The 11899-nt window shown below is 44.1% G+C and overlaps 1 long non-coding RNA gene across 1 annotated transcript in view; it reads right to left on the reverse strand.

Annotated features, from left to right (window-relative positions):
- The window catches only part of LOC126163876 (uncharacterized), a 262807-nt gene extending 251647 nt beyond the window's left edge, over positions 1-11160 (reverse strand). Inside the window, exon 1 of the long non-coding RNA XR_007535304.1 lies at positions 11113-11160. This is a non-coding gene — a long non-coding RNA (uncharacterized LOC126163876). The remainder of the gene's footprint in view (positions 1-11112) is intronic.
- Between the last annotated feature and the right edge of the window lie 739 nt (positions 11161-11899).

Genomic DNA, 11899 nt, shown 5'->3' on the forward strand with positions numbered 1-11899 from the left:
AGCGATTCCTTCTTCTAACATCCTATTTTCTAGATCCACCCCTGCAGTGCTCGAAGGATATTGCCCGTCGTTACATGAGGGGTGCCTATCTTTCTTTAGCAGTGTTTGTTCTTTCGTGTTTGCACTTGCAGTCACGTCAGCAACGGTCAAATTGGGGTGCTTCAGAAGGTTGATGTTCGAAGTTGCATAGCTCTCCTGATTGAGCCAATTTGCTGTAATTAGCTTTGTACTGATAGCAAAATTCACTTCGCTTCCTTTCATGTTGGAGTGTCCGCTTTTGGTAACATGTAGTGGTCAGTTCCTCAATCTTTTTGCTCAGACAGTGCAGAAGTCATTAATTGTATGTGACATACTGTGACATGCAGTCTCAACACTCCTCGAACGATTGTATTTCTCAGGACCAGTCACAATTTACAGAAGGCCTAAAATCTAAAGTCATACCTCTGTTAAAGTACCTGGCGATATAGTTCAACAAGACAGTTCGTCAGTCCTTTCAACGAAGCCTAACAGCTAGTGAAGCACCATTTGCCTACCTGTATCCTACCCACACTGCAGCGTGCCTGTATACTGGACGTGGTTGCTCGCCAACTGACACGTGGATGCCCTCTGACGATCGGTATTTCGAGTGGTACCACTACAACGAGTACATTACACACCTATTTCCAGTAATCCTATTTTCGTTATCGAAAAATCTGCATTCGCTGGATGAGGTGAAATGCTTATGTCCTTACAGCGGTTCTTTTCTATTGTAGTAATTATACTTGTAAGACCATACAGACCGACACTATCACACATTTTAACAAACAGTAGAAGTATATGTAGAGTCTGTTCTTTCAGAAACGACCGAAACAACACACAAAATTTTGATCCTGTAGCCGCCGGCCGGGGTGGCCGAGCGGTTCTAGGCGCTACAGTCTGGAACCGCGCGACCGTTACGGTCGCGGGTTCGAGTCCTGTCTCGGGCATGGATGTGTGTGATGTCCTTAGGTTAGTTAGGTGTAAGTAGTTCTAAGTTCTAGGGAACTGATGACCTCAGATGTTAAATCCCATAGTGCTCAGAGCCATTTGACCCTGTAACCATTATCAATTGAGATGCAAGGGAATTCATCACTTAGTTCCTAGTGAGCAGGGGTTTAGATCAATGACAGAAATCGAAAATGTCTTCTGGGTCGGGATTCGACCCGGCTCTCTTGCTCGCTAAGTAGATACTCTTCGCACTGAACCAGCCGCATACAGTAGTCGGCATACGTGCACGGAGTATCCTGGCACGCCTCCTGTCACACACAAATTCTCGACTTATCCATACATTTCTAACGTAGTGCCCTCGCTCGCCCTCTTTACTCGCGGCGTTTCACCGATTCCCAAAAAATGTTCAAATGTGTGTGAAATCTTATGGGACTTAACTGCTAAGGTCATCAGTCCCTAAGCTTACACACTACTTAACCTAAATTATCCTAAGCACAAACACACACACCCATGCGCGAGTGAGGACTCGACCCTCCGCCGGGACCAACCACACAGCCCATGACTGCAGCGCCTAAGAGCGCTCGGCTAACCCGACGCGGCGACCGATTCCCGTAAGAGTTGGTGCGCGGTTTGCATCTGCACTGAAGTGATCATTGTCGAGCCACCACACACATATAAAATAAGGCGAGGTTGGCCTTTTATCCGTTCAGCGCAGATGCTCTTACGGGAATCGCTGAAACGTGGCTAGTAATGAGGATAATGCGCGAGGGGCACTACGTCTGTAGTGTGTGGATAAGTTGAGAATTTGGGTCTGACGTGAAGGGTGTTAGGATAATCTGTGCACCTGCTACGAGTTCTAGCCCGGATAGTTTAGTGATCAGAGCATCTGCCCATTGAACAGGAGACCTGAGTTCGAATCCCCAGCTGGCAAAAGTTTTCAGCTTTCACCATTGATATAAATTAATGGTTCAAATGGCTCCGAGCACTATGGGACTTAACTTCTGAGGTCCACTACAAATTAGAACTACTTAAACCTAACTAACTTAATGACATCACACACATCCATGCCCGAGGCAGGATTCGAACCTGCGACCTCAGTGGTCGCGCGGTCCAAGTCTGTAGCACCTAGAACCGCTCGGCCACACCGACCGGCTGTAAATTAATGCTCATTAGTACTAAATGTTATGAATTCCTTTGCGTCTGGATTAATAATGGCTAATTCGTTCGTATATTAAATATCAGATGAACTCGACTTCTAAGATCGGTACGGTCGCCTCTTTCTCGTCTGAAAGTTACAATTCCCAAAAATAATGTCAATCTTGAACAGCACGTGTTATGTAAAAGACGATCAACGCTGGCGTTAATCTTGGTTTGGCTCCTACTGATGAAAGTAACAGCTTCCCTAACGGGCAGCGGCGAGGTGACGTCTATGGCTTCACTTGAGCGCGCGCTCCTGCGTCCTCGCACATAATAAATTACGCCGGCGGGCCCGTATTAGCATTTCGCGCGTGCGGAATGAGCTGGATGATTGATGACTATCCGCGGCCTGCGCTGCGGCGGCGGCTGCGGCGCACCCGCGTCCGCCGGCGGGCCTTTTTTCGGCGCGGCTCTGCCTCCCCCGCTGGCGGCGGTGCCCGGCGCTATCTGCCGCACATATTTCTGGCGGGAGCCGACCAAGCATTAAGATAACGCGAATTATTCTAACGCTCCGCCCGCGCCGTGCCGTGGCCGGGCCCGCCGCCGGCGACTAAGACCCGGGCAGCGGGCCGAGCGGCCGCCGCGGGAGCAGCGCGACCTGAAAAAGCGAGCGCGCCGTCGGCCGAAACGACGCGGCGCGTCCAGCGTCGAGCGGGCGGCCGCCGGTGGCGCCACGCACGCGCTGACAGTGATGGAGCGACCGCCCGCCGCCCGGGGGAGCGGAGACAGTAAAAAACCCGCCTCCCGGCGCTGCCGCCCCCTACGCCATCTGGTGGCCGCCGACGCTCGGGCCTCCACCGACGCCAGCCAGCTCTGCACCGGTGCGACGTCGGCTCTACCCGGTCGGTTCCTCCAGGCGACCTCTGCAGCGCTGCCACTCTGTCCTTATTACACTACTGGCCATTAAAATTGCTACACCACGAAGATGACGCGCTACAGACGCGAAATTTAAACGATAGGAAGAAGATGCTGTGATATGCAAATGATTAGCTTTTCAGAGCATTCAGACAAGTTTGGCGTCGGTGGCGACACCTACAACGTGCTGACATGAGGAAAGTTTCCAAACCGATTTCTCATACACAAACAGCAATTGACCGGCACTTCCTGGTGAAACGTTGTTGTGATACCTCGTGTAAGCAGGAGAAATGCGTACCATCACGGTTCCTACTTTGATAAAGGTCGGATTGTAGCCTATCGCGATTGCGGTTTATCGTATCGCCACATTGCTGCTCCCGTTGGTCGGGATCCAATGAATGTTAGCAGAATATGGAATCGGTACTTTCAGGAGGGCTATACGGAACATCGTGCTGTATCCCAACGGCCTCGTATACTAGCAGTCGAGATGACAGGCATCTTATCTGCATGGCTGTAACGGATCGCGCAGCCACGTCTCGATCCCTGCGACAACAGATTGGGGACGTTTGCAAGACGACAACCATCTGCACGGACAGTTCGACGACGATTGCAGCAGCGTGGACTATCAGCTCGGAGACTATGGCTGCAGTTACCCTTGACGCTGCTTCCCAGACAGGAGCGCCTGCGATGGTGTACTCAACGACGAACCTGGGAGCACGAATGGCAAAACGTCATTTTTTCGGATGAATCCAGGATCTGTTTACAGCATCATGATGGTCGCATCCGTGTTTGGCGACATCGCGGTAAACGCACATTGGAAGCGTGTATTCGTCATCGCCATACTGGGCAATCACCCGGCGTGATGGTATAGGGTGCCATTGGTTACACGTCTCGGTCACCTCTTGTTCGCATTGACGGCACTTTGAACAGTGGACGTTACATTTCAGATGTTTTACGACCCGTGGCTGTACCCTTTATTCGATCCCTGCGAAACCCTACATTTCGGCAGCATAATCCACGACCGCATGTTGCAGGTGCTGTACGGGCCTTTCTGGATACAGAAAATGTTCGACTGCTGCCCTGGCCAGCACATTCTCCAGATCTCTCACCAATTGAAAACGTCTGGTCAATGGTGGCCGAGCAACTGGCTCGTCACAATACGCTAGTCACTACTCTTGATGAACTGTGGTATCGTGTTGAAGCTGCATGGGCAGCTGTACCTGTACACGCCATCCAAGCTCTGTTTGACTCAATGTTCAGGCGTATCAAGGCCGTTATTACGGCCAGAGGCTGTTGTTCTGGGTACTGATTTCTCAGGATCTATGCACCCAAACTGCGTGAAAATGTAATCACATGTCAGTTCTAGTATAATATATGTGTCCCATGAATACCCGTTTATTTTCTGCATTTCTTCTTGGTGTAGCAATTTTAATGGCCAGTATTATACTACAGAACGTTCTGGAATTTAAGGTTACAAATTCCGTAGAGGAAAGTACACTAATCAAAAGTATCTGGACTCCCCAATGTAATACGGAACTGACCACTAGACGGACGTCAAAGGGGGCGGACATAAAAAAGGAGGCGAGGTGTATTGTGTGTAAGTAGAGATGCTGCAACAGCAAAATGGCATCATTAGGTGAGCCCAGTGACTACGAACTTGGACTAGTCATTGGACATCACCTGAGCAACGTATGCATCAAGGACACATCAACTCTTCTAGAGTTACCCAACTTGACTGTTGGTGGTGTGAAACGAAAATCCACTGCTAAACCAAAGTCAGGCATGTAACGTATTATCAGACGGGGACCGTCCAGCATTGTCATGGATGATTCTACAAAAATTACACAAATGAGCGGATGGAATCACTCGTGAGTTCCAAATCGCTACCAGCTGACCAGCGAGCATAATGACTCAACCCAGCAAGTTAAAACGAATAGACTACAATAGTCTATCAGCTCCTCACAACCGATATATTTTTGTACTCATTGCTATGTGACGATTGAGGTGATGTAAAGAGCAACACAACTGGACATTGGATGGCAGGAAAAGAGTGATTTGATAAAGCACGCTGTACCTTGCGGTAATCCGATGGAGAACGTAACATGCCATCATGTGTAGTACGGAGCAGGTGGTGGAGGTGTTTTCCATCTTTAGCGTGACGTCCTCTTATCGTGCTTAAGAAAACCGTAAAGTCGGAAGGATTTGAGCAAATTTTACAGCACTGTGTACTGCGTACAATAGAGGAACAGCTCGGAGAGAACGGTAGATTGTATTAGCATAACAAGGTACTCTGTAATAAAACAGTACAGTTACATTCGTGGAATACACGGGCGTTTCTACAGTCCTTAACTAAAGCCAATGCAACAGCTCTGTAATGAGTTTGAAAATCGTCTTCGCCGCAGACCTCAGCAGCTAATATCACTATCTTCTCTGGTTTCGGCTCTTGAATACGAATCGCTGGCGCACCTTCATAGACATGAGACGCCCTATTCAACGTGTCACCTACAGATTTTCTAGTCGCCATGTAGACACACACCATATTACCGTCCACTAGTACGTGTCTAGGTACTTGTAATCAGATAGTGCACAGAACTTTCAATAAAACTTTTCTGTTTATCAGACGAACGCGCAAGCCATTATGTTCCAACAAAATTTCAGTCAACGTCCCCTCTCAGACCATGAAAGTGTCCCTGAAATATTTTTCTCCCTCCATCCATAACCTATTCTGATCATCCCACCCAAAATGAAGGCTCTATCCCACCTTTCCCTGGCCCAGCTGGTAGCCAACACTGCGTGCTATTTACCAGTTGCTTCACACAAAATGACCCCTCATCATTCGCCGGCCGGTGTGGCCTAGCGGTTCTAGGCGCTTTGGTCTGGAACCGCCGGACCGCTACGGTCGCAGGTTCGAATTCTGCCTCGGGCCTGGATGTGTGTGATGTCTTTAGGTTAGTTAGGTTTGTAGTTCTACGTTCTAGGGGCTTAACATCTAAGTCCCAAAGTGCTCAGAGCCATTTGAACCATTTGAACCTCACCCTTCTCCATCAAACATCTTCTCCAACACCTCCCACATGCAAATCCTTACTCACCGTTTCAAGGAGCCCACATCACGTTATCCTCACTATGTTTCTGCACTTACATCACATCACCGCCATCTTCTCATAAACCTCAAAGTCTGTATTTTCTCTTCGTAACTTGTTATATTTTACTCTGAATAGTTTTTAAGGGGACATTTTATGTTCTATGCCACCAATGTTAAATTATCGAAATTTGTGACCCATTATCTTGGAAATTTTTAACACACCAACTTACAGTTTTCCATAATTACTGAATGCACTTTTCTACTTGTTACAAGGAGGTGACTGAACAAGATAATCTTGTCATGAACAGGTCCATTACAGAAAACAGGTAAAACATTACACATGAAACCAAGACATACATGTTAAGCAACTATAATTGCACAAAGTAAAATTTTAACAGAGCAAGTGAAACTACAATAAATGAAGTAAAGGAAATATGGGGCATCTGTGTAGGAGGGATCATTTTCAAAGTGATCTGGATGAAATTAATGACAATATCCGGTTATAAATGTCAGTAAGAAACTGTGTTTGAAGATTCAGCATTAAGCTTGGACGAATATACATTTGTTCATTAATTTGCTTTGTTTGAACAAAATACATTTTCCACTCCCTGTGGATGATATGTAGCGCTTCATGTTGCATGTTGTTACTGTGCCCTTCTTTAAGGAGGTAATCTGAAAAAGTAAGAGTCTCTTTTGCTGTCTTCTGCTCCTGTGGTGTTTCTTGAAACGAATGAATATTGCCCTGCCAGACAACGTATAGAATTGGCATAATTTACAAGTGGTCTTGCATGTTCCACTCGTTCCAAATTTTGATGAGCTGTCTTTAGCATTGAGGAAAATGTCCAATAATATTGTACGCATAAAATAATATTTTGAAGTCCTTAAATTTAAGCTTTTTGGCTACATTAAGAGAGCTTTTTCCTAAATATGAGACTGTACAACATTCACTAAGGTCTTGCCGTGGTGGGTCGAACACAGGGTAAAAAAGGGCAAACCTGTTGTTTCTTTTGTTCATGCATTATGAAGTCCACCGAGGCAGGAGCGTAGCCATTGCTTCATGCTGTTTGTTTGAGTGCCATTAATTCAGTATGATAGTTGTCATCAGATGTAGCGATGGATATTAGGTGACATATCATTGAGTGAAAGGTAGCATGTTTATGGTTCACTGCGTATTGTGAATTGACAGCTATTACAATGTTAGTGTTAATGGACTTCATGTAAATCATGAAAGCATGAATGAAATCACTGATATCTATGGTTAAGTCTAAATAATTTATGGTGTTACCTCCAAACTCCATTTTCAAATTTTTATTGCTGTAATTACGGTTTTGAGGATGTTTGGGTTGTCTGATCATATCTGTCCATAAGTACAACACATTATCAGCATACTTAAACCAGTCTCCAGTCGTAGAAGAAAGGTGAGTTTTTTCAAGAAATGGATTTAAATTGTCTGCGAAAATTTCTGCTAGGACTGAACTGAAGAATCGTCTGTAAATGTACCACTTAACTGTCTGTATGACTTGCCACTGAAACGGAAAGGAAGGAATATGAATTATTTTAAAGTAATAGAACTTAATAAAAATATGCCTACTTTCCCAAGCTTAATATTCAGTGGTCAGACACAGTTCCTTATTCGACAATTCTGACTGCAGATACTACTAATAATCCCACCAAGACCACTCTGTGAATTTTGGCTCCTTCTCATGTGCCCCTCACTTCTTTTATTGGAGTTACTATACTTTTAGTTGTCCTAAGATTTTGTTTTGTAGACCTAAAATTCCAGTTGTTTTACTTTCCTACTTAGGCCTTATTTGTAATATTTTATCTGTTTGTAACTTTCGACCTGTTAAGGCCAACAATATCTAGCTCAGTCACCTCATTAGAACAAGTCACCAAAGATTATAATACATTGTTCAACTTATTTATCTTCTCACAACAAGTGTTGTAATTTGTCATTAAGTTCATTACCTAATTTGTCACATGTTTTATCAGAGTCAATCAGTCTTACCTCGCAACTTAAAAAATAATTCCTCCCGTTTTAGTCGGAATTCGAACATTAACTGTTGTCGTCTTTGAAAACCAACTGGGATACTCTATGGACGCACCTAGATTAAAATCTTTAAACCGACAAAGGTTACACAACAACACATATTTTTTTTCCTTGTACCTGTGACGGCGTAGCAACCGAAAACAGATTTGTAAAATAATAAATACTGTAGTATATTACACAAATGTTGAGTTTTTCATTCATAATGTATAAAACATTCTACCAGGAACCAATCGAACTTCAAGTTAACACATACCATTTTACTATCGACAAAACATTTTAGAATCTAGTGTTTTCTTTTCACAAACAGGAGGAGCTCCTTCTCACGTTATGCACTGATCTAATAATGGCGATCATGATGAAAGAACAACGATAAAAGGAGTTATGGAAATCACATGGACACATGCATGCTGATTATGCACACGAATAACGACAGGCATTTCTTGAGGATAAATCACCTTTCTACTTGATAATGTCAAGACCTAGTTTTCTGGACACTTTGGAGGGTTTAAAACGCTGGAAAGGCCTCGATCTTCAGCCAAAGCGAATTAAAAACTACATTTATATGTTTATGAGAGACGATGCTTTGAAGAGCCTTCACCGACAAGCAGTAGACTTTCAACGTACTGTTTTAATATTTTCACTTTTTGAAAACGTAGAACGTCAGCTTTCTGGACTATCAAGCAGAAAACAGTTTGGGGATAAGGGAACGACGGTCTGAAAGTGCTACATTTACCTGTAGCTTAATAACGTAGGGGCAGCGACTCCGATCACAGTAAAAGTCTTTTTCATTTATAAAAGTTACTTTAGGTCCCTTATTGATAGATATTCTAGTTAAAACCAGATATTTATTATTGTTTTTTGTCAACTGAAAAATAATTTTTTATATACACTTGCAGCATTCTCTGTGGTTTCTTATGTACCAAAATTCTGTGCATTCGTCTAAAATTTGGAACGTAAGCTTTTGGAGCCCATTGTTCTGAAAATGGTAACACATTTTATGAGCTGATCGTTATTGATATTCCAGTGTTCTAAATATACATAATATTTCCGTAAGCTAATCGACGAATATCATTCTCCAGCAATAATCAACAACACTAATAACGAGACCAGTCATGGTCCGTAGTCCTAGTTCTCAGACTTCAATTTAACAGATAATATTGCATGCCAGTGTGCTGTGCGTTGTTGGACTGTGTTCAATTTCAAAGCAAGGTGGCTTTGACTTAGAAATGAAGGAATTTCCTCTTTTCCTTAAAGTTTAGCAGAATCGCTCTGTCATGTTGAAGTCTCACTTATTCAACTGTCAGTAGTTTTTCTAACTTCCTGTCAAGTTATTAAGATATTGAACTCATATGCTGATGACATTAGCGTTTTTTTCTGATGTGTTTTTGTGCATGCACACATATTGTTGAAATAAAGTCAGTCTTATCATAAGATTGTGAAATCAGGTTCGGTAGCATTATAAAAGCCAGCATCTTCTCTTCTTTGAATAAGCAGCTGGTGGAATATTTGACTTGCCTATGTAGGAGATGGATGGAATTACGAGGTCCTCATAGTTGTTCTGCATTTTGACCATTCTTCCATCTGCTATTCTAAATCTTCAGTAGTCTCGGTTCCCATCTCCCACACGTCATTTCTGTTTAAATCAGTATGACCATAAATGCATTAGTATTATGGGAAAACTGTTTTCTTCCGATGCCTGAAGGATATATAGAGCATGAAACAAATGAATATGGTTAGTAGCGTCTCCGTCAGTTTACAATAAATGCACCGAAAATCAGTTATCCATATACCTGATTGAGAATACCAAAGTTACTATAGCAAAATTTCCCGCTACACTGTTATTTGCAAATGATTATCAGAAGTTTTTGTCATCGAAAATTCAGTGTATAGACTGGTACCTCATCTTACATCATGGCACTGTGGGTAAGTAATGTTCTAAAAACAAACTTTATATCAGTCCCTTGCACAGTTTACATTACAAGTGCTCATATAAGAAACAGAGGTGTGCATTGACAAATATTTTCATCTTAAGTATGTTGGATTGCATACAGATTTACAGAGGTCTCATATTTTAATTTTGAGAGATTTCTTTTATTCAATGTAACAGATAATGGGGACTTCAGTCACCGCTTTAGCGGATGCTTCCCTCATTCCTGATCATGTTTGAGTAAATATTTCATACACTGCAGCGCCTTTCACCATACCTTACGATTTATAGCGTAAAATTATAATTGTTATGTTTTTTAATGTTGTCACAGCTTTGAGGTTGCACAGTAATGACTCCAGTCGTAATCGAGGAGACGGCGATTCGATAGATTCTCTGAATGCCTGTAATGATGTTAAAGAGTAACCTTCCTTGCAGTGTGTGGTGCCAAATTGTGGAAGACTTACTATTCTGCATCCCTGACAAATTGCAAGTTGACTGCTTTTATAATTTCTTGTTTAAAATCTTACTGCTATGCCATATTGAATCCGCCGCTGTACTGTGGTATGGACTTGTAAGTCAAGATAGCGTTCCATAGAGGGATCCGAATGCGAATGTTCGATTACGGAGCGAAGCTTTCATATCTGCTGAGTGACTTTCGCTGTTAGTTCTAGTCAGCTGTAGTGAAGATAAAACAGAGGAAAGGACAGAGCCTGAGCAAATAGGAAAGTTAAACGAGGAGCGCTGATGGATTAGGCTCTGAGTTCCGTTCTGAATACAGCTTAGATGGCTGAGATACTGAACTTATTTCTTGTGAAAGGAATGATCCTGGTTGGGGTCCTGATTCGATACCCAATTTACATTTAACCGAAGGTTTCAATGTAGCTTACATCCTTCTGTAGAAAGAAACGATTATTCTAGAACAGTGTTACCGTTCTTCCATCAAAGACCCTCTGATACTTGCAACATGCGCTGATGTGTCACTGTTAAATGTAATTAGGTTCAGTTGTTCCATGTGATAGTGAAGACGATGCTTACCGTGCGACGAGAGTTGCCGCTATTGTTGTCCGCTCCGTGATGTATCCGCCGTTCCCTCTAGGTGGCACTTGGTGGCCACAGCCCCACATCTTGCAGACGGCGCCCGGTTGCCATGGAAACAGCCCTGGCGGCGACCACGGCCGGTGGCGACGGCGGCAGCGGTGACGGCGCTACCTCCTCGCCGGCTCCTGAAACAAGATATCTCAGAATTGTTGGACGCTTTGTTCCTTTACACCCATTGTGCTCCTCTGTCGCAGTAATTACTCAACAGCAGCGGTGGCGAGAGAAGGGGATGACGCCACAAGAGGGTGGCCGCGGTGGGGACAAGGTACGAGAGGGCAGGCCTCGCCAGGAGGGGGAGGGAGAGAGGGGGGGAGGGAGCAAGGGGACCTCAACAGCGGCACGCACGCAGGGGGGTGGAATATTTTAAAATGCACGTCGAGAAGTGCCCACCAGAGTGGCGACCTCCTTGTCAGGTCTGACTACACCGGCCTTGTTTTCCTTTTCCTGGTAATGAAGTTTACGACGACGCCTACAGTTCCTACCTTCCATAATTTCTGACTAAGGCCTCAATGTATGGGTGTAAAAGAATACGGGCGAAAATATCATCATGCGATAACAGTAAGTTAATGCAGATATGAGGGAACACAATCAATTAATGTTCGGAGGAAGAGCAGCAAGATTATAGTTTAATTACACGTCAACAGTGCGATAATTTAGAGACACAGCTCGGATTACACAAACTCGGATTACGACAGGACGGGGAAGGAAATAGGTCGTGCCCTTT

Source organism: Schistocerca cancellata, chromosome 1 (assembly GCF_023864275.1).
Source record: "Schistocerca cancellata isolate TAMUIC-IGC-003103 chromosome 1, iqSchCanc2.1, whole genome shotgun sequence".
In the NCBI taxonomy this organism is placed as follows: Eukaryota; Metazoa; Arthropoda; class Insecta; order Orthoptera; family Acrididae; genus Schistocerca; species Schistocerca cancellata.